We start from the raw sequence: 26094 nt of genomic DNA, 5'->3' as shown, positions 1-26094 counted from the left end.
TCCTAAAGAAACCTCAACGTGAGTGTCTCATCTTTTCTATATCATAGGTAAGTAAAAAATTATTTTAATGGACATATGTTGGTATTCTTTAAGAATTGAAGAGGTTTTTGAATCTTTAGTCAACTAATGAGTTACATAATGCAGTTTCTAATTAGTGTTGTGCAGAAAACGGCATATTTCTGAGGGCTAATTAATGCTACTGCCAGCGGACTTTGTACATGTGTGCTGAGAAACAGCTGAAAGACTATTGAATTCACTTGGAACTTATTGTATTTTGCACTTTTTGGAACGGTTTTCAAACGGGGGACATTGTTTTGGGGCCTTTATTTGTAAAAACAGACATTTCTTTAGAAGTTATTGCAAAAACCAGAGAAATCATATTGTTATGCCATTTGGTGATGTTAAAGGAGCATTACACCTTTTTCAATCATGCAGCTAGTCTAGAGTTTTTTGTGTAAGAGATAAAATATTGTTCTGTTGTGAAAACAATGGATATAGTTAAAAGCTAAAAATGCTTAAATATAAAGGTATATTTTATTTGTGCAGAATAAAAATAGTAAAAGCTATTAAAAAATATGAGCAAATTCATAGTTATTTTGACAGTTATAAATACAAAAGCTCAGAAAAAGGGACAAAGTTTTTGAGTGAAAACACTAACTTAAAAAACCTAATTTGATTTAGAGAATTAAAAGCCATCTGTGAATAGATTTTGTAATTTGAAATCTTACAACAGAATCTTTAAAAGAGAACCCTTGCGTAGCCTGCTTCGAGTGAGACGACATTTGCAGCTATAAATAACAGTTTTATTTTTATAAAAGAACCTCTTCTATTCGGGTTCTTTTGAATACGCTAGAATTGCTGTTGCTTTCAACAAGTGCATGTTTTCTAACTTCCCTGAAAAGTGGATGTTTTAGTAAGCGCACAGGTCAAAAGATACAGCAAATCTGACCAAGACCGAGAGTTCCATCACTTTTTTTTAGCATTATGTCCTTGTTCAATTTTTTAACACTTTTATGTGTCTGGCTCCTTTTAGAAGCAGTTGAAGTGTGATTTCCGTGAATCTTTCTGAGTGTTTTTAACCACTTTTTAGGTTTGCCTGATGGGTACTGCAGGAGGCAGTTTAAAGGGGGGAATGCTGCTGAGGTTGAAATCAGCGGGCCTTTGAAATTGGCCAAATTGACAAGCTTGAATATGGACTGCACGATTGGAGAGTATAGTGTGCTCTTACTGTGATTGCATGTGTCAGAATCAAAAACCAACCTTCGCTTGTGAAGAGGCAATTTATTTGAGACGCTTCATTTTATAGTCAAAAGGCTAAAATGAAGCAATTTACAAAGCTGAGCAGACTCGAAGGAGAAAAGAGCGGTACAGTAACTGCAGAAGGCAAATCGGTGAGCGCAAACACAATAATGTAAGACAGCATCTCCAGCTGGCCATAGGTCTACACAAGCACTTTTATTTTATAGGTCACACCAACAAATCCAAACATATAAATTATGCTCTATGTGTTTCTGCATCCACAACAGTTTGCCTTTCAAGCTACTGCTACTTATTTTCAGCACCAGCCAGTCTTGTCTATTTCTATCAAACGCTGGTGAAGAAAAAAAAATCTTTTCTTTCTTCGCTATGCAAGGACAACACCAGTACAGATTGCCTTTTGGCTGTTATCTATGCATAAAAGAAGCTGCTGCATTCAACTCCATGCATAGAAAGCAAGTATGAATCTTAAGTACTTTAAGCAGGTTTTGGAATCTGTCAATACCAGAAATGATTACCGTTAAATGTCCCTGAAATAATCTATTCTTAGAAAAGGAATAAATCCTTCTGCCTCCAGCCTGTTCTGCTAACATTTAGCGAAGAATAAAACAACCTACATCAGGGGAAATTTAAAACTATGCCAATTTGTTAGGTTTTTAAAAGATTTTCAGTTTAACTATATATATAAAAATAAATAAATAAGGGGCCTTGATTTATGTGTGAGCATGGTTGTGTGTCCTTTTCATTTGTGTTACAATGAGGTGGACTTTGAGGAAAAACAAAATACTTCTCTCAGGAGCCATATTCAGCTGAGTGTTTACCCATATTGTGTAGAATATTGCGTTTGTTTATGATTTAAAACGGCAAACACTTACACTGGACCTACATGTCACATATTGCATATAATTTACCAACCATGTTTCGTATAGCACTAGGGCAAAAACAACACTGTGTCATCAGTCTTATCACTGTATCGCTTGTTCACCAAAAAGCTCTGATGCACACATAATTCATCCTTCCTCTAACACACCTCGCCATTTTATTATACAGCTTAGTGGTTAGAATAATAAAAAGACAGAACTCTTTTATGAAAAATATAATGAGTTTATTGCATTAAGCCATAAAACTGTGATGTTTTGTTTTATGAACCGTCTTCTGCTTCATTCAGCTGATATTTCCTTATTTTTCAAACACACACTGATCTCTCTGCATGTACTTTCACAACGCTCTCAATCTCCTGTCTTCTACTCGAGCTATTAACCTGTCTGCTTTGTGCAGAATCGCTATAATTTGGCCATCAGTTTCTCAAATTTCTACCTGCTGAAATGAGGAGAAAGCTCCCCAAGCATTCATCCTGGACGGCGAAAGGATTGGCTGCAAATGCACACAGGCCAACGTGAGGCACTTCATTCAGCAGAGGTTTGACACTGGCCTCAGAGTCCTGAGTCGATAATTGTACATGTGACGAGAGGGGTGGGTACGATGGAGGGGTTTGTGTTTGCTTAACTGCGTGAATGTTGTAGCCATAAACCAATAAAACTAGTTGTGTTATTTTGTATGAATACACACTTTGCACTCTTGAGATTGTATGTTTTTTTTTGTATATGAACAGAGATGCTGGCTTTTATTGATAAGAGCACAAGAAAGGTGGGTCCACGAGCTTGTTATTCTTACAACAAATAAACATATTCGCTTTTTTAGAGATATAATCCATTTATAGAGAGGATTTTGATGTACAATACTGTTACTTCTCATCTGGGGGTCAGCTCTAAACGATGTTTGTTGAACAACATTGCCATTTTGCCTATATCTCCAGATATATACCGAGCATTGTCACTCGGTCAGCTGACCCTCCACAACATCAGTCAGTCATGTAGGCGCTGATGCTCTCCTATTCTCACATTGTTCATCTAAAAAAGAATAAAATTGGAAACGCTTTGTTGCAATGTGTCACTCACTGTTGCACGCAGGCTCAGAAAAACACATAAACAAATGAATTTTTTTTTTAAATAAAAGAGAATTCGGTTTCTCAGTCCAGACTAATTTGAACCATACTCTCTCCCGAGTGACGGCTCGCTAAGAACAAAGCAGTAATAGTGGAACGTTGAGGGGGTATTCTTGATTATTTATTTGTGTTTGAACAGGGAGAACCAAAGCTCCGTCACTGCAATGACGCTATGAGTCATAAAAGCCTGTTTATTTTGAAACCTGAACTCGCAGCTTGACAGACTCGATACAGCTGGTGGCAATTATATCTCTTGGCTCTCCTCTCCAAATGCTGAATTTAAGTCATGTCTTAAACCCTCTGTTGTACTGTGCGGGTAAATGTGTTCCACGAACCTTAATGCAGAATGCATGAATTTGTTTATGGTTCAAAATTAAATCATACAGGTTTCAAAACCTAGAAATGTGTGCCTGTTTCAGCAGGATGAGATGAAAACACATTAAAGTTTATTTGACAACGGATGTCAGAGTTCATTTCATTGGTCATCTGTGTTGGTCATTAAACAGAGTAGCAACCAGATTCCAGCGAAATACCAAATGTTCTACTATTGCTTTTTCTCTTATTCGCTTCATTGCCACAGCTGCTTTGCAGAAACAGAGCTTGGTTCTGTAAAGGAAAAACACCTAGTTTCATTTTAGTCGTTCTGTTGTTAAAAAACTTGGAGCGCTTGCTGTTTTGTCCTTCCAGCTGTCCCTCTTTCTGCCCTGTCCCGTGACCCTCCTTTTCCTCACCTCAGGTTTTATCAAACCACTTACAGAGGAAAAAATTGAAGGTTGGAGCCACATAGTGTGGCGTAGTGTTTTTAAAAGGGTTTTCTTGTGTTATTTTTTTCTGTGTGTGAATACACCGCTGGATGCTTTTAAGTATATTTAGCCTTGCATGTGCTTGAGCTCAGATGTGACTCGCTGTGTTCTCTGTTTAAGACCCCTGTCTTCCACACCTTACAAGGCTCCCCTGTGTATAATTGGTGACCTGTTGCTTTTTTCCAACTGCATTTGACAGTTATGAATTGGTGAGCGCCATGCAGACATCCTGATTAATGGGAACCTCAGTGAGTGCCATGTAATTGCAAAGCATGAGAAGGCAAGCACAGAAGAGAGAAAAGGAGCCAAAGTAATGAACCAATATGTGTTTATGGGGTTTTTGTCTTTGCATCTTAGTAATTTAATTCCATTCAAAAATCAAGAGTCATAGAAGTTCTTTTTACACAAAGATCTTTATATCACCTTTGTGCTGTGACACACTGAGGTAGTAATTTTTGCAAAGGGAGCATTGACTGAGTGTTAAGTGTGTAATTCAATTTATCTAGCATACCCTATGTATTCCAACAAATCCTAACCACTAGAGGTGTGCCAATCGATCGGTCACCGATCAAAATCGGCCGATTTTCATGAAAAAGTGCGTGATCGGCGATCAATGGCTCTTGTTGCCGATACCGATCACCTGCATCTCATTTCGCAGCCTGCCTGTGCAGCTGATCTCCTCTTTCCTTCACACTGCGCAAACACGCAGCAACAAATCCTAAGCGATGTGGAACTATAACGCACTGAGTGAATGGGGAAGTTTGTGTGTTGTGGCGGAAAATTGAAGCACGTCAAAATGCATCAACATAATGAAGCTAATGCGACATAAAAACAATGCCATACTTGACGGAGTTTGGCTACATCGAGGCTCACTGCAGTAAAAAAGTCATATGGAGGATCAGATGGGTAAAGCAGCGCACAGCTACAAACACTCACCCGGGTTAGCATGACGGTCAGAAAGCTAAACAAATAACCCGCAAAATTATTTAAGTCTTSGAGCTGCGATGTAAGACGCTGGTTCTGCTCTCGCTGTTGAACCGCTGCTACGTGCTACGGGTAGTAATATTTCACAGACGGAGCGCCGCTTCTGCTCCACCTGGTAGTGACTCTCACACTGACCCTCTGCTTAAAGCTGCAGCATCTGACTTAAAAAAATACATTTTACATACGTATTAAAACTTTCGCTGTCCTAACATGTGACAGATAATCTCTAAAAAAATAATAAATCTCCTCCCTGCTCTGCATAATTACTCCGCTCAGTCAGAAACAGCCACTCAGAACTAGCAGTAATCAGCTAGCCGCCATGCTATCAGGAAGTTTTCATTCAGTAACTCTGGATTGTTTATTGTAATGGATCCTGTATTTGCCTTTGAATGTTAAGTTTTATACTTGAACTTTTTTGGCAATGTTGAGAGGTTTTATTTTGACTCTGCATTATTTAGCCTCTTCAGAGCCTTCATATGTGATAAGTCTGTTAAAGATAGTATTACTGATAGCAGTACAATTTGCAGAATGCCTGTTTTGTTTAGTTTTCTTCTTGGAAAAAGTTATTAAAAACAAGTTTTTGTCTAAATTAAGGTGAATTCATGGTTCCTTTTTCCACATAATGTAACCGGTTGCACTCCGAGCATCGTGTCTGTCCATTTAAAAATGCTTAGTGGTCCCCCCAAAAAAACGGTAAAAACATGGGAAATTTGACATTGTGCTGCTGGCACTTAGCAACAACTCAGGTGGAAGTGAGAGCGCTGCCCAACACAAATCATGATCCGGCCCGAACACGGTGCGCTAAATATAAAAGCATAATTTAACAAAGCTTCGAGGCAATTATTAAAATTCAACGAATTTTAACAATTGAGATACTTGAATCATTCGAGGAATTGTTATAGCCCTGTAGTCTTATCCTCCTTGTGGAGAACTACCAGCTGCGTCAAGTCAGCAGTCTTCCCTTTACTTGTGCTGTCACACAACTATGGACGAATAATTTTTATCTATGAAATGTATTTTTTTGAGTTCTTGATTTCATGAACAGTAAGGCATATTTATTTAAATGAGATGAACACCTTAATATCTGTGTGTAATGTATCTATACTAAGCTGGTATATATTCTACTTCGATAAGAGGAATCTGTGATAGATCTTTCTTGGAGAGAAATTTCTTTATCAGTTAGCTTCAGTTTGTCAATGACATTATTTTTCTTTATCAGCCATAACATATCCTAATGCATTTTCTAATGAATATGATAATTATTTTGGCCACTAGTATTTGAGGATAAATGGGGGTGGCAACAGTAACGTATGTGATTTAGCCCACATCTGGTCATACGTAGTCAATAAAAGAAGAGGAAAGACATATTAGCACGCAACGCACACACTTCAATAGATTTGCACACCGCCAATTAACCCGGTACTCCTCACAGCTGCCGACCTCAACTTTGCTCCTGCCAAGATGGACGTGGGTGGCTCCTCAACCTAAATCAATCTGTACTAATTGCTGGTCTTGGCTCCCCTGCGTCTTTACCTTGCTGCTTGTCAGCATCCTTTCTACCTGTCTGATTTGACAAGTAATTCCCACATCTTTGAGAAACCGCGATGGCTTAGGCAACTTGAAAGGTCACTGTGTCTGATTTAGCTAGTCTGTCAAGAAAGTGTGCTGCAGAACGGTCTACGCTCTGGTCGAAGATCTTTTGCACTCGTATATCTGAGCAAAGTAAGAGATATGAATTTACACCTTGTTCTTGTGGCGCCTTCTGAAAGTATGCTACAATCATAACCTTTAGCCTCTTATTTGGAGTTTTCTGGAATATTAAAAATGTAGTGCATGATACTTTTAGAAATACAAATATTAGAGGGCCATGGATTTATTTCCATTCAGCCCCCTTTACTCTCATACCGCCAATCAAAATCAAGACTAGTGAAACCATTTTTTAATATAAACTGTAGCACAACTGCAGACCTGCAAGACATGATTGACAAAGATCCACAGCTTAGGTGGAGAATCATTCAAAAGCACGTTTGTTCAAGAACTTCACACATTTAGCCTTCATGTAAGACTGCCAAGAAGAAGGCTATGGTTTAATAAAAGCTGTAAGAAGTCCTCTTTGTAGTAGAGATATCCCAAAAAATCTACAGTTAATTTGAGAAAAAGGTTGGTCTATAGAGCATTAACTCTGGGACTGAATACAAATTATCAGGCTTTTTAGATTTTTACTGATAAAAGATCTTTGAAAACCATCAACGCTTTTATTTGTACTTCACAATTATGCACTGCTTTGTGCTAGTCTATTTCAGTGTGGAGTAAGTATTTTTGTGACCTCTGTCAGCATGACCGAGGTCACTATAAGTTTGTGCTATATGAACACAATATATATTTTACAGATCTTTTCCTTAGCTCACTTATTCCTGCGGCAGACATAACCAATTTGTCTTCCTCAGTCGACCCGTTTGCAGGCCAAAAATGTTCTTGTCACCATTAAATATGCTGCCAGGATCCCAGGCCTGAGAACGGGACCAAGAATGGAATGAATTTATACTTACCCACATCACTCATAGCCACCAGAACCTTAAAAGGAAATATAAGAAGAAGGTAACTGTTCTGTGTCATTTCCTCAAAAGCAGTCATCTGTCTTGTTTTGGCTTTTCTCCCCCTCATGCTGACAGAGGTCATGAGTTTATGCAGTGCATAGTATGAGGTTAACAGCGAATAAGTCAGAGTCAATGGTATGATTTGAATGTGACAAAAATAGGTAAGGAGCATATAGCAACTAACGGGAAACAGGAGAGACCCCACTGTCTGGTTTCCGTAGAAGGTGATTTATCCTGTATGCCTGGTCAAATTGAGGTGTGGAGGTTAAGGTGGAATGGTCAAACTATCTTAATGGTCTTCAAAGTTAAGAATTTGGGAAAGAGAGACAAGACAAGGTGTATGAGGGAATGATGAAGAGAAGGGCTGGGGAGTTTGTATTGTTTATATGATTCTGGGAAGAATATTTTTCTCCATGCTTTTTAAGTAAAGGTTAAGTTTAAATTTCCTAAATGATCAACATATTATAAAATAAACTAAAGATAGCTGTTTCTAATGTTGATGGGGAAGAGGCAACTCTTTGGATGCACTAGAGAAATTTTGCTTTATAAAGTGCAATGCAATATTTGCACATTATGGAAGATTGTGCAGGTCTGCAGTTATCTGGACAGCTTGGTTTAATTCGATGCTCTGTAGTCTTGAGGTTGTTAGACACATACCTCATCAAGCACTTATCTAATGAAACTGACCAATGCATATTTAGCAAGCGCAATTCTGAAACTATAATGAATAAAACTACATTTGCAGAGGCTTAAATGAGAAGGTTTTGTTTTTGGTGTATCATTGCTCAAATGTTGCGATGCCTTCACTGTTTGTGTTTTCGTCTCTGACACTATAAATTGTAAACATTTCAAGCTGCCAAATTTGAAGCTACCTGTTTATTTGTACAGTTGGGTTTGACAGTATTTTACGCAGCATCTTAAGTTGCATGTGGAACCTGTCCGCACCCAAATCCATGCCAGATTTTGACAAACATTGCCCAATAATTTAAAAACAGCATCAAGTTGAACAACTTTCTCTCTGTGCCATTGCCAAAACTACAAAATCACACATCTCTGGAAATTATGTAGTTAAATTCATAGGTAATGAGAAATATTATGGAGACAAATATTATTTGTCTCCATAATATTTTATTTTTGTCTCTGCACAGAATAAGCTTTATTTTCAGCAAGACATCAATCTATCCTAATATTGGTATTTATTTTTCTGCTGGGATACACAGAAAGATTGTTATAATCATAACAGAAAAACTAATAAATTTCCATTCACACTTTTCAGAGGTCACAAAGTATAGGTCTCACAATGTGAGCTGGACTTTAACATGTCAAGAACTTTAATGAAAGTCCTCAATTTATAGTGATGTTGCTATAAAGTCAGTCCAGCTGACATCTGACCTTTATGGAAGTTGGGCCAAGCTTTGCTGAAAGAAAGCTATAAAAAGTCAAGATTTCGGTACGAAGGTGCCATGGTCAGACGAAATCAACATAAAACTTATTGGTCTACAAGCAAAACACTAGCGGCACAAAACTTTCATTTTTGATGAGTTGTCCAACCGCATCCCACTTAGAGATAAAGTTTTCACTAGTGCCTTGAAGAAAGCGATAAAATTATGGTTTGTAAACTGTCTGAAGAAAGGAACAAGAAAAAAAAGATATGAAAACAATGAAATACGAAATAATTCCTTACCAGGAGAGAAAAGCAATATTTATATAGTTTTGTCCATGAGACGTAAATTATTCAAATAGAGAAAACAGCAGATCTGATTCTTGTTTTTCTTCTGCTCATGACCTGACCTGCTGTTTTGTTTAGCTGCTGTACTGTGAGACCCTCTGAACATGAGTTTTATTATTCCTACAGACCCGCGCAGTCAGCGCTGTCTGAAGAGCCTGGGCTCTGCAGAAAATCCTGGCATCCATAGTGAGTATGTACAGATGGCAAAAAATACATCGCACAGGCTTTATAGCTGAACAAACCACATAGCAGACTTGGATGTATGATGTAGGCTCGATGCTACAAACCACACAGAGCACACAATCCGAACAGTAAGACATAATGGTGGTAGCATTACGGCATTATGTGAGGACGCTTTTCTTTAACAGGGACAGGGAAGCTGGTCGGAGTTGATGGGAAGAAGGATGGAGCTAAACCCTGGGCTATCCGGAAGGGAAACCTTTTAGGGACTGGTGGGCTGATTAAAAGCAAACACCACACATATTTCCTTTCTCATTTCCTTAAAAGAAAAATTGAGACCTGCATATTATTTTCTATCCACTTTACAATGATGAACAACTTTGAGCTGGTTTACTGCTAACAAAAGTCAATGTTTGAATCAGTAAAGAACTGTTGTATAGCTATCGCTAACTCAAGGTCCATTGTGCTACTTTTGCCTTTGCTAGGATGAATTGGATGTTTATTTTAACACAAGGAATATAGTCAACTTGAGAATAATGAGATTCAAGTCGCCAGCCACTCATTCAATGCAACTCTAGTTTTAATAGTTTTCAGTAAAATTAGCTACTTTCTGATCAAATCAGAGGCCTTACTTCAAATAGACTGCTATGTTGCATGCATGCATTCGTGTGTGTGTGTTGAGTTATTACAAATGGTTTGCCAGAAGGAGCTAATTGAGCCCTGAACAATCCGACTATTTGACTTGTCAGAACACTCAAGAATCTGTCACCTAAACTGCGCTGTTTGAGTTCTTTTGCATGTATTTATTACAACGTCAGTATAAGATCTGCACACAAAATTAGTTCCTTTCTTCCTACTCTGGAAACAACTCCCAAATGAGACTAAGCATCAGCTAACATGTAACAGGAAATAGTGTGAAGTTCATTAAACTTGGTCCCAGTTTGATTGTAAAACAAGCTGCGTGATAAATGGTAGAAAAGACGAGTTGAACGGTAGAAAGAGGTAATAAAAAACAAAATGTCATCTCTCCGCTGGAGAGCAGCTCACTGCTCTTTTGCCCCCTCTCTTATTTCCTCTCCTGTGCACTCATATTTTCAGTGGAAGAAAACTTGAGATCCAGATGTTGGACTCTCGCTGCAGATGTGCTTCCATGCAGGCCAAGAAATCCTAACTAGAGTTGTTGTGCGCACACGTGAAACCGAGCTTGGACAATTGACATGAACTCATAACTTGGAAAAAGAGAGGCACATTCACCGACCTACGGCTGCATCTGGGTTTGTAAAAACTCCTGAACAGACCACTGAGACTACCAGACAAACAATTGGACCTGAAAGCACCTTGTTCCCAGCGCATTCATGTTTTCTTTTGTACAATTACTCCCTACTGCACTTTATTCACTTAACAGTCAATAACTGCGTGCTTCTTTCAGGCAAGAATAAAACAGGCACAAACACAAGAGCTGCCTAATGGTTCTCAAAATGGCTTAAAATATTAATGTTTTCTCTGTCAACCACTTGCATGCCTCGAAGCCCGTTATTTTAAAAAGAAGCTACACTTGAGTGACCTTGGCTGTCTTCAACCAAAGATTTAATGCTTATGGAATAAGTGGCAGCAGTGAACAGGGCTGAAGCACTCAGAATATACTTACGGGAACATAAATGTAACAAATAAAGCAGTTCTTGGCTTTCATTTTGGATTATTTTGCCATTCTAAATTGAATTAATGTATAATTAAGGAGAATTAATTAAAAAAACAAAATTAATGGCATCTAAAATGCTGTTACATTGTCACTGTAAAATGATAAGATTGTTTTATTGCACTATTTTTGCGTTTCTATTTACAAAAATCTGACCTTTAATTTGAATGATTTCATTTAATAACCTATTAAAAAATTGAGCCGTTTTGTGATTTAAGCTGTGTTTTAACCCTTTCATTTATGAATTATGATCCTTTGTGTCAGGATTTCTTTCCCATTTTTTAAAAAATTTTCTTAAGGTATAAAACAAGGTAGGGAAAAAATCTTAAATTTTTTATTTTTTTTTAGGTGATCAATTGTAATTTTCTCCAAATACAAAGTTGTTATTTGAAAAATACATCAGTGGTATTGTTCTTTAGGAGTTATCTGATGTCAATATTTTTTTTTTTACCTGAAACTGTCGTCTACGGTAGAAAGAGGGACCGGGATGGTTGGCATGCTTTTTTGTCTGTCGGCCATATTGGATATAACAAAAATAATTTCTTGCATTTGCAGCTGATGGCCAGCAGTTGATAGTGTATTTTATGATGCATTAGTGTCCACTTTTGTGGTCTGTGTGCATTTATGACATAAAAATCCACAAGAACCAGAAAATGTCTTTAGACAGCTGTCTACTGTAGTGACCACTATGCATGAAAGGGTTAAGTGGATTTTACGATCTAGGAACTAAAGTGCAGCAAAGAGTAGCATCTTATTGTCACCCAGTGCTCTTAACAATTAGATGCTATATATCAACTCACTGGGAAGCATAAAAAAACATTTTCTGTTCTACCACCAAAATGTAAATGTGTGGAGTTTGCTTTTCCTGAAAAAGGAATGTTATTGGATCTTTACATTTAAAAACATATTTATAATTCAAAACATTTAACACTATTTTTTAAACAATTTCAGCATGAGATTACTCCTATAGACTATGGACTTTCGGTAGCTGTGGACGGTTCTGCATATGGCTGCATGCAATAAAAAATTGAAATTCTGTAACCATCTTTCTTTTCAAAGACAACTATTTGTTCCCATTTTTTTATTTGCATCTAAGGAAAATGCCACAGATAACCCAGTTTGACAGGTATAAATTTGTGCCACTGCTCTGAAACCCAGAATCTAGAAGCACTATATTCAAGCACCACTTTTCATCCACAAAAATGTGTCCATGCTTGAAAGCAAGAATGTTATTTTCTTTTTTTTTAAGAAAAAATATGTCCCTGGAGATCTCAAAGTCTATGTATTGTTCATGCCTATGTTTTTTATTTTAGAAATAAACTTCTCACATTGTGGTCGTACATCTACAGGCACTGGTTGTCCTGTTAATTTAGGGTTTGGAAAGCTGCTAGTTGGCATGTATCAGTCAGGTCCTGTTTCTTTTCTCCACAGGAGAAGAAATCACCCGACTGGTAAATCATACAATGGCTGATGATAACCCTGAACCTCAGCTAGCCGTTCAATTCATCTCTGATGCGGCAAGAAAAAACTGGTCAAAGAAAGGGATGTTTGCAAGAAAAACATAAAAAAGTCAAATAGATTAGTTTAAAAGTGGGGGGAAAAAATCACCTAATTAGAACAAACGAAAGCGGTCTACTCCATCCTATCCCCTCCCTTCAGAGGTACAAACACTTCCTCATTTCTTAATCTAGCTGCTCGCTGCTGTCATCCACCACATTACGGAGACGCATAAGCACAACAAAATAGTCCTGTCGCCAAAACTACACACACGCACGCACCAATACACACTCGAAGCACACCAGCATATGGGTCAGATTTAATCGCCATAATTTCATTTCCCCCCTCATCAGCGCCAAGCCAGATAGACTAAGTCCCATTTGTAACCACCGCAGCGCTACTGGAAGGAAATATACCAGATAAGAGGACTCTTGTAATAAGCTGGCTGTGTGGATCAGATAAATGAAGAGAGCTTTTTTTGCTAGTTAGTTGGAGAAATGTATTGTAGTAGTGTAGAAACCCTGAACTGTGTAGCTTGAGGATAAAAAAAAAAAAAAAAAAAACTAATTGGAGAAACAAATTAACTTTGTTGATTGGTTGCGAGATTAAGGAAGCTCCCAGGAAATGACTCAAAGACACCTGGGAAATCTTGTCAGGAGATCGCATTGTGATGTCAAGGAGAAAGCAAATAAGCATAACACCTTGTATTGTTTTAGAATGAAGTTTAAACCTCGTCATCATGAGCATGACTAGCCAGTAGCAATTAGCAAACATCTGGTGCAACTGCGGACCTGCTGAGCTCCTTATACGAGGTACTTCTCAGTGAAAAGCTGGTAAAAACATTGCTAAAGGGTTAATAGAGGAGCAATGATGTCATGACTTCCTGAAGACAGAGTTATGCTAATTTATCTATTTAAAAATCAGTTGTAATGTGTGTTTAAATCACTGTTCTGCCAGAACAGCCAGTGTTATCCAAATCCAATCATCTGACCCAAACGGTTACTCCTAAGTTAATGAATCTTATTCCATAAATGAAGGTTAAATTGGATGAATAATACAGTATGACTAGTAATTTAGGGCAAATTGTGCGTGTTTCTATGTTTCAGTCATTATTTCAACCTTTCTCCAAATGACAGCTGAAGATGGGCACCAGCTCCACTGAGACCTTGTAAGGATAACCGGGTAGAGACGATAGTTTTAATGGATATTTACACTAAATTGTAATGTTAAAAAAATATATATAAAATTACTTCACAGTGAAAAAAATTCTATAATTAATTCACAATAAATCATCCTTAGGAAGTAACAAGTCCTATTAACAACCATTATACTGTTCAGCAACAGTATAACAGTAGACATGTTTCTGGTTTTATTCAATGAACTACACACACCATCTGGATTATTTAAAGCTTATTGCATGTTGATTCAGAATCAAAAAAAGGAGGAGAGACTGTTTCCGTCTCTTTTTCTGTTCTTCTGAAAGAAAATTAGTGTTCTTGTGAGGCCACTGAATTGGTATAATTACATGGGTTTAAATGCAAATTTACAATGTGCCTATTAATTCTATTCTGTTCATTTCAAATGACTGACTGCACTTAATTAAATCAGATTGATTAGACCTTTTCAAGACTTTCCCTTTACAGCCACATAATTATGACAAATAGAGCCACTTGACACCAAATGCAGAGGACTAGGCTTTCTTTTTCTCTGCCAGTCAGGGTCTTTCAAGTCCTCGCGAAGGGCGGGCGACCAGAATGTCAAAATGGGACAGCGCATTATTCTCAAGGCATGATGTTTATTTTTACAGTCAGTTAAGGCTTCTGACCTGTTGTTCTCGTCTTTACCAAACCGTTCGTGAAAACATTACATCAGCCATTACCTCTACCCACACAGCAGCTCCATTCAAACACCCCCGGCCTCCCGTTTCATGTCTCCGCGCAGATTGTGCTTGTTCCATTTTACGAGGTTCCTCATCATTACACCCACACGCTCTGCGGAAATGGGTGACCATCTCGATTAATGAATGCTGGTTGGAAGATTTCGACTTGGTCTTTGCCTTAAAATAGAAATGGAAAAATCGAAAGGCAAAAACTGTGAAACATGTGAGACATCAAGTTTTCGTGCGTCGACTTTTTCATCTTGAAGTATGAAGTTTTTTCTAGACTTTGATATGTAAGAAAATATTTTTTTACTGTAAGGTGATCTTGTATTAATCTGTCAGTCAATGAACCATCCATACAACCATCCATGACTGATTCCATACATCCATACTGCAAATTTCGTCTTCAGAACCTGAACAATTCAGAAGCTGTTAAAAAGTTTTGATATTATAAGGAATTTTGACACCCTGTAAAAAAAAATACCATAGAAAGATTTTTTTTTTTAAAGCTGAATAGGTGCATAAATCTTCCAACATTATTTTCAATCAAGATTTATTATTGCTAATTCCTAAAACAAAGGTGTTCAGAGGACAAAGACAAATAAGATTGATTGTTAAGCGAGTAACAAAAAAAAAACAAGTGCATAGCATAAAATTTAGAAAGCAGCACCCCAGGACCTGGCGAGTTAATGGCTAAAAGGGCTCCTGCTCCTCAAGTGTTTTTCTGAGCTTTGATTGCAATTTGGAGGAAGAATTATCTCATCGGGGTGTGTGGGCGGAGGGAGGTCGGCTCTGGCTGTGAAGTGCTTGTCATTACCAAGATTTTTCCCTTTCTATTTTCTCTTTGTCTTAGTCTTTTCCCCTCTCCCTTTTGTTAAAGAGACAGCCAGTCTCCAGATACAGGTGGGTCCTATTCAACACGCTTGTGCCGTGTCTTTGCATATTATAAGAAGAAGATACAAAAACATTCATTCTTGCTCAGCAGTCTACTCATCAAGTTTTTTTTTTTTTTCCCCAGACTAGTTTTAGCATTTAAACTAGCAAATTAACTTCAAACCTGTGCTAAATTCACAAAAAGCACAGAGTAGCATAGAGCTTACCTTATTGCATTACTGCAGCCAATTTGTTTAAAAAAACAGTGTGATTCTACTTCCTCTTATATTATTTCTTACCAAAATGTGATTCCCAAAGAGCTAACTTCTAAAATTAGCCATACAGATTCAAGCTAAAACAGAAGGTGAGCAAATGAACGCTTATGTGAACATCACAAGAAAAGGTGGGATCAAAAGCAAGGTTATTTATATTGAACCATTCAAACTCGAGGCAATTTTCAGGTCATAAATGAAAAGACAGAAAATATCCAACCGAACAACCTTCCTATTTCCAAACAAATACTGTTTTACTGATCCACAGTGACTCCATGCTGCCAAAGTGTTAAGTAGTTAGTGTACATCACAATGAAAGAGAATGTAATCTACTTGGATTCAGTGAAAGCAATGCAAAAAGCAAGGGCTGAAATACCAAAACCAAGATGGACAATCTGGCACTGAGTGGGAGCACTGCTAGTCTTCATGTACGGCGATTGATTAGTTAATGGTTGGCAGATAAATTCCCGCCCTTGCAGGTAATTGTTGCCGCAGAGACACAGCAGAGGGACTAAAACACAGAACTCAGACGATTACCAGAGAACCATGAGAAATACTTGAAGGATGACCAAAGACTTTTGAACTAAAACATATAAATTAGTTCTTCTCGTCAACAACCCATCTAACCTCAGCTGACTGACTCTTCTCTTCCTTCCTTTCTTTCTTTTTTTCTTTCTTTCTTTCTTTCTTTCTTTCTTTCTATAGCCTTTCATTTCTTTTCCTGTGTAATCTCTTACTTTAATGACTTTTTTTTTTTTCAAATGCCGACGGCACTCAGGTCATGATATTTCCCGTTAATTACTGTGCCACATTATCAGCATAAAGTACCTCTGTCACTATTCTAATTATGTGGTTCCGATTGCTCTGACATGTAATTTCAGCCGCTGATATACATTGTGCGCTTTTTCGTGCAGAAAAGGCAAAAAGAATAAAGAATTGGGTTTCACTGAAGAAACTGATTTTAACATTTAACTGTCAGTTGTTTGTCAGAGGAATGACATTTATTGTAAGGTCTAGGTTTCATCTGTAGCATTTAAAATGAGACAAAAAAATCCCCTGCAAAACAACGTGTAGTTGGTGCATGTTTTTCTCAGCTTCGGTTATTATTTTCTGCGATGCGTTTCAAAATGTCATGTCAAACATTTCTATTAAAGAAGGATGTTTATATATAATTTCATGTTTATCTGTACAGTGCCTCTAACTGGCAGGAGAGGAAAAAAAAGAATGACCAGACATTTGCCGTACGAGTCTGCTTTCGTCTTGAAAGCGAATAAACGCAGCCGATATAAATGCTGTAAATTTCCTGCTGAAAACAAAAAAAGGTAAGAGCATCAATATGTGCATGACTGCTTTATTGTAGCTTAGAGACAGCCTGTGTGTGGCTTGGCAGCCTGGTGGCTTTTGCAAGAGATTATGTGAAGGTAGAATGCAGTCAGATCTGTTGCAGCCTTCAGGTTATAACGTTCTTATTGTCTGAAATAGATGCTTTGCCCATATTTTTAGGGAGCTGTGAGCAACGGGTAATACACCAGTCACTTTAGAGATCAGTATTGATTTTAGATATTGTTTTATAAACTATAACTTTAATTTGAATTTTACTTTATTCCAGTTTGTTCATTAATCTCTAACAAACCTCTGAGACCTTCACATAACATATGGATTTATACTGCAATTAAATGAACACGTGGAATATTTTTAACAAGGAGCTTTTTTTCTTGAAGAAACTGATCCACTAGGATTTAGTTATTAGAGTAAATGCTCTCAAGTAGATGTCTGTCAAATTTCTGCTTGTAAAAAATATAAACGTATTTATATATCTCACCAATTCTCAATAATATCCCTCACAATTTATGGTTGAAACATGTTGAAGGGGTTACTTGCTGTTATTTATTAAATTTAATTCTAAATTCATGTTATGGTAGGAAGCCAGTGATGGTATTTCTAATATAAATTTTACTGTCTGTTAGCTAAAGTCAAGACAAAACAATGCAGGTTATTCTTTTTAATGATGTTATAATGTCAGGGCATTTTGATGTGGGATTTATCAAGAAACCCATTTTATATAATAAGTCATAATTCAAAGTGTCTCATAGTAGAATAAGAGTATCACTCAAAGATGATCAGTTACTGTAGAGAACTTACTGGGACTTTAGTTTGAAGTCGTAGATAGAGTCCATCTGTACTGTAGTTGAATCAATGCTTTGTTTCTGCCAAAGTTTGAGGAAGAAGCATCATAAATTTTAAAAGCTCGCTGATGTTCCAGCAGTCAAATCCAGGTTTACCTTGGCTGGAATAAGTTTGTCAGCTTTTCCACACTGCACAGCAAAGAATAAATAAACTACACACCGCAGTAAATCTAATACAGGGACTTTGATTAATGAATTCTCGCATCGTTTGTGAGGCTTTTCCTGTTCATAAAAACCATCCTGCTTACTGTTTAACTATACCTAAGTTAAAATTTGGTTTACGGTTTCATACAAACAACAGAATAGAGGGCTTCTGGGTGTTCCCACTTTCAGCAGCCTAGCTCCCATCAGCAGCCCATTTTTACTTGTCAGTGTTTCTCACAAACCATTGTGGAATTCTTTTTCACTGGAATCGGACTGGGATGGAGCGAGGGGGACATGGAGGCTACATTTACACCATGTGGGTTCTTTGCAGTGGGTTCTTTCCTTTAATGTACCCATTAAAGACACTGAAGTGGTGATGTTGTTGAACATTTTCCCTTTTTTTACTACTGTGAACGCTCTTTGAACCTCTGTATGTTTTCATTGGTGGTCTCTATTTTTTCGTGCCTCATCATTTTCTTCTACTCGGACCAAAACTATTACACACTGACAAGGAGTGTAATAGTTACACCACTTTACATTGTGAAATGTTCTGAAGTACCACTGGAGAGCCAACTGTTTTTTCAGTAATTTACAGAAGAACAGAGAAGATAGAAAAATGTACAAGGAAGATTGTTTTTTTTGTGTGTTTTTTATTACATGGACTGTGATGTAATGGGCTGATCCTTAACTTTTTTATGTTCACATGGTGCAAAATCAAACTTCATTGCTTGATTTGATACTTTTAGCTTTAAGGGTATATGAGGTCATGCAACTGAGAAAAGAAAGAGATTAAACTAGAAGTCTTGATGTTTTATTTTTGGTGATAAATTCTTTAACATGACACAGAAATATGATGTTTTTGCTGCATAAAATGCCAGATTTAATGTTAGTATGCAGTTGTATTGGACTAACTGTTAATATTTAATTACCTTATTATGCTGCATATCATCTAATCCCATGGTTTTCAATCTGAGTTACAAGTACCACTGGTTGCACTTAATGTGATCTTTTGTGGTCCTGTGAAGAAATGCTTTCATTTTATTATTTGTAAGTTAAATAAAAACAAGTAACTATGATATAGTTCTTCTCATAAACGCAATACACAAAAATATCTACTTAAGCAAATGTTTGTTTAATCAGAAACTTCTCAAAAGTCTTAATTTATTACAACAATAGCTGTTTGGGTTTTTTTTTTCTTTTCTGTGTAAAAGGGAAACAGATTGGATGTTAAAGTTGTTGAGAAATGTCTGATTTTACCACTTACAATTAAAACTTCACAGGGCCTTTTTGTTAATTGTCTTTTGTCTTTCTTGTATTGTTTTTATTTTTAGAAGTCATGACAACATAAAAAAAATACTCCAATTATGCTTCAGTTTGTAAAATCTTTGTCTGCGTGGCAATAGCTCTAAAAATCTACCAGTGATACTTGCTGTTAAAAAAGTTTGCAACACACTATTCTAATCCAAACAAAATGACTAAAATTACAATTCAGCAGATGCGACAAGTAGCATGAGGATAGCTTGTATTATACATCTACTTTATGCCATGTTTAATTAAAATGACCCAGTCTGCTTTGGTTTATGTGCTTCAGGGTTAGTAATTGATCTTAATTGATCTAAATATAGAGGCAGTCCTGAGGCAGAGTACGTTGGCAGCTATTTAAAACCAAGGGATAATCAGATTTAGATTTTTGTGAGAGTCTATTTTTGCCACTAATGAACCTTTTTAGCTGATCTGATGTGGAAAATAACATATTCCAAAAATAAGAATAACATTTTAAAAAATATTTTATTTGCTCCATTGAGCTAGCTTGTCCTGCGACTAATGGTCACGTGGTCTAAACATATTTGGAAAACCAGGGCTTATAATCTACTTCAGTCACGAGTGGTAAGATGAAATTTAAAGTCGTTACCATTTAATAGGCATTTTCTGTTTTTCCTAAATGCATGCAGTGGTGAACGATTCAAGCGAAAAGAAACAACCACCAAATTTAGAAGTAATTTTAAAGTAAATGTTCTCATTGAGAAGAATATATTCCATATTTTACGTTGTAAAAGTTCTGCTTTTTACAAACTAATACTTTTAGTAATCTTTCTTGATCAGCCACACAATCTGCCCGGTTAGAGCCTGCAGTCAGCTTTTTAACAGACTTCCTGTTTGTAGCTTGCCAGCTGTACTTTTTAAGCCATTGTTACCTTAAATATGGGTGATGGGTGAAGGTCTTTTAGTTTCCAAAAAAGCAACTATTACATTTTCCTTATACCAGTGAACAGCAACAGGAAATTGTAATAATTTTAAAGTCTCCACATACAACTGCATCCCACACAATTTTTTTTTTTTTTTTGTCCATTTCTTGGATAAACTTGGAATAAAACCAATGCAGCAACAGCCAACAGGAGTAAAGACTAAAGCAACTTCTTAGTAGGCGTGTACATATTGTGATGGTGCTGCAAGTGACAAAGAAAATCAGACGTACTGAATGTAATGCAATGTTCTACACCAAGGTAGCCATCTTGACAGAAGTACATAAAAACGTGCACTGGGGCTTCCATTAATGCTACTGTAGTGTACTCAACTATTACACCATGATTACTGCCCAAGGCCATATATTTTGTACAGAAACCTTCTATTCATAATACTCCACTTACCATGATGACTTCTCAATGCCTTCGCTGATGTAAGGAGATGGATTATTTGAAAGGAATGAGAAATAGTAGCAGGTGTCTCTCTATGTGGTTGCACCACTTTTTGTGGACATATATGCATAAATATCCACATAATAGCCGTTTGAAGCAGTAAAAAGACAAAAAAAATGGAAGTGTATAGGAAGTGGTGTTTTTTTTTTTTTTCCCCCTACTCTTGTGAGTGAGTGTGACACGGATGTGTGTTGTTTTCAGCCTTTGATGACCTATTCGTGATGCTGCTGTGAGTGGAGTGACCCGACTGTACTCATTAAAACCAATGGGACGGATCATTCTCCACTAATTGTTTTCCGCTGACAAATGGTTCCTCCGACTCTCAAAGACTGCTGCAGGGGCCGCCGTGCAGCTCCAACACGCCAACTTTACTAATGAGAACTGCCGATAAGTAAGTGTGTGTCTGTCTGTGTGTGTGTGAGCTGTCGTTTTACTGCATGTTTGTATGCGCGCACAAGCGCATGTATCTGCGGTGCCAGTTTCCCTCACTGTGCAGCAAGTCAGAAACACTGCTAAATAAGGCTCAACATGAGCCATTAAGACATTTTTCTGTTGTCAATCACTGCGACAGCAAGATATTGTTAACAAGCAAAGTAGTCCATCGAACTGCTTAATAAGTCAACATTTACATCACAGCAGATTTTATTTAAAAGTGTAGATGACAGGCATTTGGGTAAAAGAAATTCTGTGTTTCGTTCACGCTTGTAAAATGTCATTTTTTTTTATACAGAAAAGAATTGGCGGCTTTAATCTTAGAATTCTAATTCTGTGTCAATCTATGTGCAACATTTTGTCAACCATGTGTTGGCATATAAAAATAATGACATAACCTTGTCTTCCTTGCTGTAGGATTTGTAAACGTACATTTTATCAACACTGAAAGCCAAATTTGGTAGATTTGAGTTTTAAGACTGGATCTTTTTTCTGATGGTGAATAAAAAAAATTAAACAATTCTGATTCTCAAAAATAGTCACAATTCTGAGACTAAATACAAAAGTCAGAATTCAGACTACTGGTCTTCAAAACGAGTTTTTATTTGTAGTGTGACAAATAATAATAAAAAAAAGTGTATAAAAGTGTATTTCATAAACTGAGCTAGTGACAACATTTTAAGAGTGTTGTGTTTTGCTGAATTCAGTAGATGCACACCTCTCTTTTCCCAGTCTCTGTGATTCACACCTGTTCCATGCTCCACTGGGCAATTGTGAATCCTATTAGGGGACGCCCCTCTGCACCCTCACACCCCCTCCCCGTCCACACTACCTGGCACTAATCCATCAGAGGGGCAGTCAGGCTGTGCGTCGCCCCACAACCACCCATCCCTGATACCCGCCAGTGCCCAGTGCTTCAGCAGAGGCCCCAGCTGGGGGACCGCCACAGCTTGGTCATTATCAGATGACGGATAGCTTCATATCAGGTGTGTAATGCGAGCGAACATTGGCGAGGGCCATCTGGCTGATGATTCGGGGGAAGTCGGAAGTAAGGCCTGCGAGTGAGGTATAGCAGGCTGGGTGATGATGATGGATGGGACCAGGGGCATCACCGCCAATCACAGCAATGCTTGGCAGTGACTGTATATACAGTGTAAGTTACTGAAAGCCAGAAGTTTGCACATACAGCTAAGTACTTGATGTTGGGTGTACGTAACTTCCCAACCCTGGTTCCACAGATAAAAAAATTAATGCATATGTCCTTCAACTATTTTTTTCTGCTACTGTCCTGAAGGTATCGTTCAGCTGCTTTAACAAAATGTGTCCAATTGTTCAACTTATTGTTTCTTGGACATCCCGATAAGGAGTCACAGTTGTTTGGCAGCCATGTTCTTCTCATTCAAAGTCAATCTGGTTTTCTGGTTACTGATGCAAAGACATTTTAAGCCAATCTGAACGTATTATCTGCAGTCACCTGTCAGAGTGGCTTACTGTGTAGTAATGCTGCTTCTTCATATGAAAACCTTCAGCTTTAAACTAATTAATAGGATACATTTCAATACACTTTTTGCTCAGCCCTTCAGTATATTTTGATTGCAGTCAAGAGGAGGTTTCTTCTCCACTGGTTCAGGGTCATCCAGCTGGATGGAGATGAAACTGGCAGCTGAGGCTCTGGAATTTGATTGAAATTGAAATTTTACAACGAGCACCTAGAAAGGAGGAAGTCGGCTCGCAAACTTGGGTACCATTTGGCTCAGGAGGTTAAATCTCCAGACTGAGAAAACTTTGTGTAGCCAAAAAGTCTTTCATACTCTGAGCTGTTTAATTAGCAAAAAAAAAAAAAAGTAAACCAAAGGAGGCCGCCTTAAGCTCTCAGTCACAATGACAGTTTTGGGAACACATGAATGGATTATTAACAGTTCATTCCAGAGTGGATTCTGTTCCAACTGAGGATCTATACTATAAAAAAATCATGTTTTGCTGATTTTTTTTTTCTTTTTCCCCTGCAGTCCGTTAACTAGAATCTGTACTCTGTCACCTTAGAATGACTTCCTGTTCCCGAGGCTTGTCTTCATGTGGCGTTCATTGTAAAACAATTCATAGCTTTTTACTTGGGCTGCTTTTGCTGTGTGTGACATCTGTCTAAATCAGAAGTCATTTCGCTGATCTGTTTGGGAGCAACTGTGTCCAGAGGGCTGCTTTAGTTAAAGAAATAAAAATGTAGCTGCTAGAACTGGAAGTTCATGTGTCAGGGTTGGGGTCAGTGGTCATGATAGTGGGATGCTTTCATTGGGTTTTAGGTATCAGCAGAATAAAAATAGTTTGCCACCGTTCATTTTAGAATGAGTTTAATTCAGATTTATTTTTTATTTTTTTATGCAAATCCATTTAAATCATTCAGCCACGTCTTTCTCCAGTTTGCGTTTTTGCTAAACTTCTAAAACTCTCTTAAATTCATCTTGTGCATTTTGTGGTATTTAATGCCTTCTTGGGTCTTTCTTTGATCCTCTCTGAACCTGGTTAAGACTACAACTACCCCACTCCTTCCACCCCTGAACCCACTAATTCAATCCTTTTTGCAGTTATGTATCTGCCTGTTCATCCTCATCTACAAACAACTGTCAAAACAGGCACGGATAAAATGTTTATTACAAAGTACTGAACCCCACCTGCATCAGCTTCGGAGGTGCATGCAAATATTATTCAGTCATACTTAAACCTGTTTTAACCATTATTGCTCTCAGTAAATACATTTAGGCTGCAGAGAAAACTTCCCACTATTATAAACTTCAGTTTTAATTTGTATTTACAACGTTAATAAACGCAAATAAATAAGTTATTACCAAGGAACGTGGAACAAAACTTCAACATAAACAATTTGCATAAAACCTTTTAGATTGGAGGTATGTTTATTAAGAGCTACTGCAAAAATGTTTTACTGTAAAGATCATAACTATAAATGGCATGATGAGTTAGTTCATTAATTGGTTGAAATTCATGCAACCTTAAAATTTGAGGGTATGCACAGCAATTTAGAGATACGTGATAATAAAAGGACGAGATGATAATAAATGGAAAAGTGAGCATTAAATGGTCAGAGTAATATTAGTTGATATATTATTTTTATTAGTTATGACAGGAATAATATAACTGTTTATATTCATATTAAGAGAGCCAATAGACTAGGAAAAAAAAGTTTAGAAAATGTCTGCATGTTGGCAAATAATGTTCTGGGATCAACCTTCAGATACCGTACACTATAAAAAGATTTTCTGTCAGACTGGTTAGCAAAAACATTATAGCAAATTATTTTGAATTTCTTCCACTTGCATGCCAACATTTGCTTTTCAGTCCTGCAACCCAAAAGGGGCTGAATTGAAAAACAAACCACAAAAATACAAAGAACATGTGCTCAGTCTAAAAGAGGGGGGTTCTGGGCACTATAACCTGCTATTGGGAAGCATTGTTTTCTGCATTGTGATTTTAAAGTTACCGTACGCTGTCAAGATGCTCGCACTGCACTCTGTGCAAGTTGGAAACTCTCATTTTTATTCTCCAGGAATAAGGTGAGGCTGTCAGTTTTCGCCCACTTACCTCTCCTTTGCAACAAGCCAGAGTGTGGGCTGGATTCTGTAATACCTCAGTGAATAAGATGCCTCTCCAGACCCGGTGCCTGTATATGATGCTGCACTGCAGCTGCTGCTATCCTATTACGCATCTCAGCCCCCCCCCCANATTCTCTCTACTAATCTTTTCCATTTAGAAAGTTGCTGTGGGAGAAAAAAAAGAAGGCTGATCTTATTTTCAAATGTTTAGAAATTAAGTGGGGTTGTCTTTTGTTATAGCAAGTTTAATATGCAAATATGTCATTCTTTTACAACTGGGAATGTTACCACATTTTGTTCAAAATGTTATTTGGAGGAAAGGTTAAAAAAAAATAAATAAATATTCCTAAGAATTCTGGTGAAATTTTTTAAAGGTGTTAACACAATCCCTGACCTGTTCAATGAAACCAATTAACCCTGTGGAAGCCAGGGGTTTTTTTCTCTCCCCTTGACAGAATAACTGATTGTCTGGATCAAAGCTGTTTTTCTTTCTTTTCTATTACAGATTCATGAGAATTTTTCTCTCTAAATCACTCGGGAGAATCTCAGAAAACCGATGTCACCTTGGATGAGACTCTCAAGAAAGAATCTGCTCCGTGGTGCGCCCTCAGTTTTTTTTTTTTTTTTTCTTGATAATGAGTTTTCTGATAAATTCAATGTCCTGAGGAATTTACCCATCCAAGAATGCTCTCAAGTAAAGGTCTTCAATTCCACACATGCAGTACTCCAGTTATTGTTGTTGTTGTAGGGAACACAATGCCTTATTCACTGCTAAATTCATTTTATCTGTATTTTATGCGCAACATTTTTCGAAAAGCATTTTTTGTGCCAAGATTACTTCCAACTTTGCGAAGTTAAACAGTTGTTTCTTTAATCGCACAGCTCAAACGATCAAAGTGTATTCTTACAATTTTATACTGAAAAGATTCACCATTGATGTAAGGCAAAATGTTCATCTATTTACTCTAAAGCTGATAATTATGATCATTCAACTTTGTTGATGTGTGGTTCAAGACGGAGAATGACGGTCAACAAAAATAAGCTGGCACAAAAATAAATGAGTGAATACGTCACTGGTGAGCTGTTGTCTCTTAACTGGGAGACAATGTGTTTTATTATTGTGAGAAGCAATGGTTATTTAATAAAGTTAAAGCATTTTTGTCAAATTATGCTTCCGCAATTGTTACGTTGTCTTAACACTCCATTGTATTTTAGTGCAATTTAAATGTTTTCAAAAATAAACTTCCCATAAAAAAATA

At 37.3% G+C, this 26094-nt stretch overlaps 2 long non-coding RNA genes across 7 annotated transcripts in view; one reads left to right on the top strand and one right to left on the bottom strand.

The window, feature by feature from the left end:
* LOC108166731 (uncharacterized) overlaps window positions 1-26094 on the bottom strand; it is a 54933-nt gene that overhangs the window by 23815 nt on the left and 5024 nt on the right. The gene's annotated exons all lie outside the window — the stretch shown is intronic.
* LOC103472360 (uncharacterized) lies at window positions 1-26094 on the top strand. 6 transcript variants are annotated; one of them, XR_534841.2, is made up of 9 exons: window positions 1-47; window positions 9502-9561; window positions 9744-9827; window positions 10654-10829; window positions 12683-12702; window positions 16965-17094; window positions 21000-21189; window positions 21963-22216; window positions 25341-26094. It is a non-coding gene; the product is annotated as an uncharacterized LOC103472360 (long non-coding RNA). The 6 variants fall into 6 exon arrangements; XR_534842.2 differs by lacking the exon at window positions 12683-12702 and having other exon boundaries at window positions 22018-22216; XR_534840.2 differs by lacking the exon at window positions 12683-12702.

Source organism: Poecilia reticulata, linkage group LG11 (genome assembly GCF_000633615.1).
Source record: "Poecilia reticulata strain Guanapo linkage group LG11, Guppy_female_1.0+MT, whole genome shotgun sequence".
In the NCBI taxonomy this organism is placed as follows: Eukaryota; Metazoa; Chordata; class Actinopteri; order Cyprinodontiformes; family Poeciliidae; genus Poecilia; species Poecilia reticulata.
The sequence above is the reverse complement of the archived record's forward strand: the minus strand, read 5'-3'. Positions and strand labels throughout refer to the sequence as shown.